At 39.5% G+C, this 7,258-nt stretch overlaps 1 pseudogene; it reads left to right on the top strand.

The window, feature by feature from the left end:
• Positions 1 to 5,665: 5,665 nt before the first annotated feature.
• LOC109249347 (40S ribosomal protein S2-like) lies at positions 5,666 to 6,367 on the top strand (annotated as a pseudogene).
• Positions 6,368 to 7,258: the final 891 nt, after the last annotated feature.

Raw genomic sequence — 7,258 nt, 5'->3', positions numbered from 1 at the left:
ATCATGACCTGAGCTGAAACCAAGAATCGGACGCTTAACCGACTAAGCCCCCCAGGCGCCCCAATGAAATACAAAAATTAAAAAAAAAAAAAAGATTAGTTGGAAACTGAATTCATTCCTTTATTTATTATCCAGTTACTAATTCACTTGACACTTAGGTGCTGAACACTTTTGATGCTCCAGAGACTCTGGTTCTCTAGAACTTGATTTTGCTTGGATTATTCTTACCGGGTCACAGTAGTCTTCACTGCCTTGATGGCTGTCTAATGCCTTCAACTACATAATTATTCATTATCTGTTTGGTTTAGGACATAATTTGTAGTTTTTAGCAGGAGATTAACTTTGACCCATAATAAACAACAGGAAGTACTCACTTTGAAGGTACTGCAAGAGGTAAAAATGACTATGTGGTTTCAAATCATGCAAAATGATCTTTATAATCAGTGGGGGAAATTGTGATTTTTTTTGTGTGACATTTGAAAATTCTTTCAAAATATTACAGCTCTCTAATTTTCGGCTAATGTACAGGTAAATAAAATAATAAAACTAATGTTTATATACTACCTTGTAATTTCAAAGAAACACTGATAAAGTGTTGGATTTCATTTTAGACAGCCTATCAAGAGTAGTATAAATAGTGCTTGCTTTCTTCCTACCATGTAACTTAGAATACAATAGAACCTTGTCAATGCTTTGGTGAATTATCATATCGTTTTCAAAGATTGGATCAACTTCTAATATTTTGTTACTTGTTCACTGTCATGAAATATATCCAGAATTCCTTTCTTGGGAACATTCTGTTGCTGCCATCACTTCCTCGAGTACAGCTTCATCCCTTTTGTTACAGCCACTTCCTTAAATTATATCACTAAGATCACTTTTCCCAAGTTCCTATGCCTTCATATTTAGCTGGAGTCCCTTGAATGATGGGGGTGTTAACATTGTCATGATCAGCGATTTTATTTTTATTTTTAATCTACTTTTGTTCTCTTGGAATTTGACTTCTTGTTGCACTTACATTTTGTTGTCCACTTTCCTATTTGGGTTGTCCATTTTTGAGTGATGTCAGTGGGTTTATCATGGGAAAACTAAGGGGCAGCACAACCGTACCCTCTGCTGTCTATGTATGAACTGAATAATAGACACCCCCTGACCACTCGCTGGCTGACTTTGAAAGAAAGCACTTGATTTGTCGCTGATTGAGATCAAAGACCGTTGCGTACAGAATGATCTGTGAACTGAAGAGCTAGAGTCTTTGTACTTGAAGCAGTTTCTCCTAGTTACTAAACTGTGGTAATCAAAATGTGAATCAAATTGTCCAGGACAGTTAATATTTAACTAAGTTGGGATAACTGAAATGTGTGCATGTAGGACCATGTAGAGGGGAAGCTCTACGTATTAGCATCCTCTACTTGTGGAAAGTTCTTACCGTGCATGAGAAACGTAGACTGGTGGAGTCACCACGAAGAGGGGCTTTTCTCAGGATCAGGCATTTCGCCAGAGGACAAGTTCAGTTGGTTAAGTCTTCTGGCCTGCCAGCATCTCAGTATTTCTAGGTCCTCTTTGCATAATGAGGGGTTCCTTTATTCAACTAACATTTAATGAGGCACAGAATTTAGAGTGCAGTATTGGCCACATGACATATAGAACAAATCAGACACTTCACAGTCCATAAACGTGAAATGACTTGTGAGTGTTAATGGAACCGAGAGATTTCACCTGACTGACCATGGAACAGGTCTAAAAAGGAAAGGAGCCAGATGGAAGATGGCAAGTGAAGTGAGCCAGGGATATTGCAGTGACTGGAACTGTGCGTTGAGAGAGAGAATGGTGCTGCTGGACACCAGCTGTGGTGCCACTCTATGTGCCAACTGGAATTGCTAGTGTTTTATCATTTTCATCTGGTTCATTCATTACGTTTAATCACCAAATTATTTTTAATATTCTTGCTGAGGTGGAATAGTGTTGAAGGTATGTCATGTATTATATGAAAGGCAAACAAAATATGTCCCCTGATGTGACATTGTGAGGTTGACTGTATGGCCCGGAATAAATAATGTCCTGTAAGTCAAGCTGTTACTATCACTGCCAGCTCATTGAATGACAGTGGAAAGCCACTTGAGTTTTGTATGTTTTCATTTCTAAGCTGTTGAAGGGTAATTCAAGAGCTTACCCACATCACCAAGATCTGGAATTTGTAAAGTATTAGTTAAAAAATATTTTGGAAGTTTTAGATAAAAAGTGTTAAGGTTTTAAACATTGTTACTAAGTTACCACTTGAATCAAACCATTGTAGTAATTGATACTTTCTAAATTTAAAATAGATTTGAATATTATGTGCATGCCTAAAAGCATCATTCAGATAGCAGTACCAAATTAGGGATTTCACAGGGAGTGGCAGTATGGGTAATATGACTTCTAATGTTGTGGCAATACAATAGTGCTTTTAAGTGTTTTGTAGAAGGATGTAATCAATTGAGACGTAAGAGAGTGTCATTTTTGTATGTCAAAAATTTTGAAGTATTGGGAGTTCCATATATTTCATGTTTTATTCTATATGTTTCATATTTCATTTTTAGTTTAACCTTAGAGGCCAGGAATGAATTCCATTTCCATTGTATGCCCTAAGACTTTTAATTTCTCTTTATGTCTCAGTTTCTCAATTATAAATTGAGTGTGATGTAGTTTGTCATTTAAAAATTGTAGGGATAAGCAGAAATATTTACTTATCTCTATCCTTTTGTCCCTGCGTGTGTATCTGCTACCTATCTGTATATCAAGAATGGTGCATCCTTTATTTACCTGCCATGTGAATTTGACTAAGTTATTTAACACCTTTTAAGCCTCAGTGTTCAAGTATAACATAATAGTAGGTATTAAAATTGGTATTTGGATTAAAGGAAGTGATACATGTTAAGCATTAAAAGTGGTACCAGGAACTTAGTGTGTGTTTAACAACTGTCAGGTATTAATTTTACAACTTTAGAGCAGAAATGAAGCATTATTTCTCCTGTTTAGTGTTCTGTTTACATTTTTGTCTAGTCATAGACTCTTGTGCATAATAAGTAGGTAGTTAAAATGCTTAATTGAGTTAATTTCTCATTTAAGAAAAAAATAGATTACAGTTGACTTCCAAACCATTCAAAATATGATTTATTCATCACTAAGAAAGTACTTCAGAACGCTGTAAAGCCTGAGGGTCTTTCTTACAACCATCTGTTATAATTGCATTATGGTTGTGTAGATGAATCAATTAATAGAGAATGTTAGTCAGTAGAGTTTTGGATAAGATAGATTGTATTGTGTTCGATTGACTCATCTTTAATTCTTGAAACAAATTCTGACTTTAATTATTGGAAGGTGAAGTGTTCATTTTGTTAGTGACTTGTTTTCCATAAGTGATGATCTAAATGGAGCATATCATATTGAAAGGTACTGCTGGACTGCCTTTTGTACACATATCAGTGGTGGAGCTGGAAGGACCACCATGTTGATCTTGCCTTTTTTGGAAGGCTGTTGTGCCAAAGCTGTCTTGTTTGCTTCCCACTTGATCACACTCAAACCCAAGATCCATCTGGCTTCTGACTCTTGGCTCTCTCTCTGCCATCAGTGACCCTGCTTCTCTGTGTGGATGTGATGCTTCTTTCTGGTCTACCTGGCTTTGACTCTTGGCTTTCACTCAAGGACTTTGGCCTGACATTGGACAGGAAGCTCTTGAGAGCACTCTGAATACAATGATTCCCTCAGAATCAGTTTCCCTGGCTCTAATGAGCTGGACCAGCCACAGGTTGGCTTGATTGGCCAGAGGATTCAGCTAATGCAAAAGAGCATTGAGAGGTGGGAGTATTCATTAAGGCTCTGTGAGAAGTTTGAACACATGCAGAATCATTACCTTAACAGTCTTCAGTTATTCTTGGGGAAAAATAGAATTTTTAAATCAAAATAAATGTTTGACCCTTAAGGAAAAATATCATTCGAAGCACAGAGTTTTATTTCAAACACGAGCGTTACTTGGCTGTCCTCTGTGTATCTTTCTATTCTGTACCACTAGTGAATACCACCTAAGTGTATCAAAAAATGCAGCTACATGCTTTTCCCGCTGCTGTAAAAAGCCTGGCACTAGCTACATCTTCTGTCAATGTTGATAATTATTAGAAAAGACTTTCCGTCCTGTCACTCAGAAGAAAATGCAAGCAGCACAAACCTCAAAGAGTCAGATGAGAGAGCTTTCATGATCGTTGAGGTCAGTTTTGCAACAAGTATTCTTGCAGGCATGATTAAATTCTGGGTGATTTTCAAGTATCAGCTTAGAAATGGAAAGATCCCGCATTGTTTTATTTGTGTGTCTGACATAAAACACTAATGGCTTCAAATAATAAAACACAATGGAAAGTGTTGACATTTTCAGTTTTCAATTAGCAATAGTGTTTTAAAGCACTTACTTTGAAGTAAAAATTTGCACATTTATGACATTTATAAATGTAAGCATTTGGTTGACTGATTTTAATGGTCGAATCATGAGAAATGCCTATTTATGGAAAGTGAAAACTGATGTTTTGTTTTTTGTTTTTCAATCTGGTTAGCTTTGCCATGGAACCATTTGTTTTAAACATGTCAGCTTTCTTTAATGACTCGTTTTTAGTAACTGCTGTGTGTTACTCAGGTGACCTGGGAACATCTGTAGGCTGAACCAAGGTCGTTGTTCTGAATATGGGACTAGACTCAGATATTTTTTCGAAGAGGTCATGTTAGAATCCAAACCAAATAAAAGATCACAGCGGAGAGGTACTGGTGCTCGGCAGAGACTTGAGCACTTCCGGGATGGCAGAAGCTCAGGCAGTTGTCTTCATTTGGGGCCTATCCAATGGTGTGTTCTGGAGAAGCAGACTCTAGGAAGCTAGGATGTATGTGAAGTCATTGCAGTCAGAAGAGAGGCTCCAGAACAGTGGCAGAATGTAATCAAATATGAATAGAGAACAAGGAAAGGAATCCAGTTATTAAGGACTCACAGGAAACGAAGAGTCAAACCAAGTTTGATGCTCATTTACTGGCTTGACTACTAACATTCCTCCTGGACAAAAATTAGTCCCAGAAAATGGGATACAGGGATAAACTTATATGTGGAAAGTAAAAGTGTTTACTTTTTTGGGTTGAAGTGTTAAAATTAAAGAAGCCAAACAGACTATTGTAACATGAACCTTGTCTAGGATACTGGTAGTTAAAGAGGAAATTCAGAGGTGGATTTCAGACGCATTGAGAGGGAGGAATTGATTGAATTTGTGGAGTAGTTGGAGGTTGAGAAAGCTGTCAATGAGCTTTTTAAACTTTGTATGCCTGGGACCAGTTAGTAGAAGAAGGATAGGTCAATTGGAGTCGCTCTTTGGGGTAAAGAGGAGCATCAGTTCCGTGTTAAGCATACTGAGTTTAGTGTGATGTTGGAGATAGTTACAGAAACAACAGGGCCATGTGAGGAAAAATATTGCATGACCTACTGCACCGAGTATTCTTATATTCTTAAGTAACTATAACCATCTTGCATGATCTTTTGTTGGTCTCAGTAATGTTTCTGTAGCTGGCAGTCCAGAGTGAATGATTGAGATGATAATGGAGAAGGCAAATAATTTAAATTTACAAAGAGTTCACTTCTTCTTTGAGAAAACACTAAATGGCGGATGATGCTGGTGCTGTGGGAAGGCCTGGGGGGGGTGGTTGCAAGGGCCCTGGAATGGGGTGTTGGGGTGGCTTCTGAGGAGGCTCCAGCAGCAGCACCATCTGGGGCCAAGGCCATGGAGCTCGCAGAGGCAAGGCCAAGAGCAAGGAGTGGATCCCCATCACCAAGCTGGGCTGCCTGGTCAAGGACATAAAGATCAAGTCTCTTTGAGGAAATCTGTCTCTTCCCCCTGCCCTTCATTGACTTTCAACTGGGGGCATCCCGCAAGGATGGTGTTTTGAAGATTATACCTGTATAAAAGCAGACCCATGCTGGCCAGTGGACCAGGTTCAAGGCATTTCTTGACATCAGAGATTACAATGGATGAATCGTTCTTGGGTGTTAAGTACTCCAAAGGAGGTAGCCACTACCATCTGTGGAGCCATCATCCTGGGCAAGCTTTCCATGGTCCCTGTGGGACAAGACTACTGGGGGAACACGATCAGCAGGCCCCGCACTGTTCCATGCAAGGTGACCAGCCACTGTGGCTCTTTGCTCATGGGTCTCATCGTGCCCCCAGAGGCACTGCCCAAGAAGCTACTGATGATGGCCAGTATTGACGCCTCCTACACGTCAGCTAGGGCCTGCACTGTCACCCTGGGTGACTTCACCAAGGCTTCTTTTGATGCCATTTCCAAGACCTACAGTTATCTCACCTCTTTTTTTTTAATATTTTTATTTTATTTTTGAGAGAGAGAGAGAGAGAGAGAGAGAGAACACAAGTGGGGCAGGGTCAGAGAGAGGGAGACACGGAATCAGAAGTAGGCTCTGAGCTGTCAGCACAGAGCCTGATGCAGGGCTTGAATCCACTAACTGGGAGATCATGACCTGAGCCAGTGTCAGACGCCCAACCAACTGAGCCATCCAGGTGCCCCGACAGTTATTTTACCTCTTAACTCTGGAAAGAGAATGTGTTCACCAAGTCTTTTATTAGGAATTCACTGACCATCTTTGGAAAGACCCACACCAAAGTCTCCATGCAGGGAACCCAGGCTCCACGTATGGCCACATATAGTTTTATACAAGAAATATAAAGTGAATTAAAGCCTGTTAATAAAAAGTAAATTTACAAAAAAAATTTACAATTTCACTTCTTAAGTTTATTTATTTTGACAGAGAGAGAGAGAGAGAGAGGGAGAGGGAGGGAGGGAGGGAAAGAGCATGTAAGCACAAGCAGGGGAGGAGCTGAGAGAGAAGGAGAGAGTCCCAAGCAGGCTTCCTGCTGTCAGCACGGAACCTGATGTGGGGCTTGAACTCACAAGCTGCGAGATCGATGACCTGAGCTGAAATCAAGAATCAGTTGCTTAACTGACTGAGCCACCCAGGTGCCCCAAGAATACTTGCCTTTCTTAGTAAGACTAATTAACTTGAAACTAAAAGAAAAACGACATTAAAGTATACAGTTGTTGAGCAAGAAAGCCAAGGTCTTTTAAATATATAAAAAATGAGACTAGGGGGGATTTAAAAGCTCTGGGTATGGATATGATCACTAAAGAAGGGAGGGTGGAGTTAGTAGAGATGTGAGGATCTAGGCCTGGTGTAGACAAA

Source organism: Panthera pardus, unplaced genomic scaffold, assembly GCF_024362965.1.
Source record: "Panthera pardus isolate Hobbes unplaced genomic scaffold, ASM2436296v1 HiC_scaffold_27, whole genome shotgun sequence".
NCBI classification, from domain to species: Eukaryota; Metazoa; Chordata; class Mammalia; order Carnivora; family Felidae; genus Panthera; species Panthera pardus.
The sequence above is the reverse complement of the archived record's forward strand: the minus strand, read 5'-3'. Positions and strand labels throughout refer to the sequence as shown.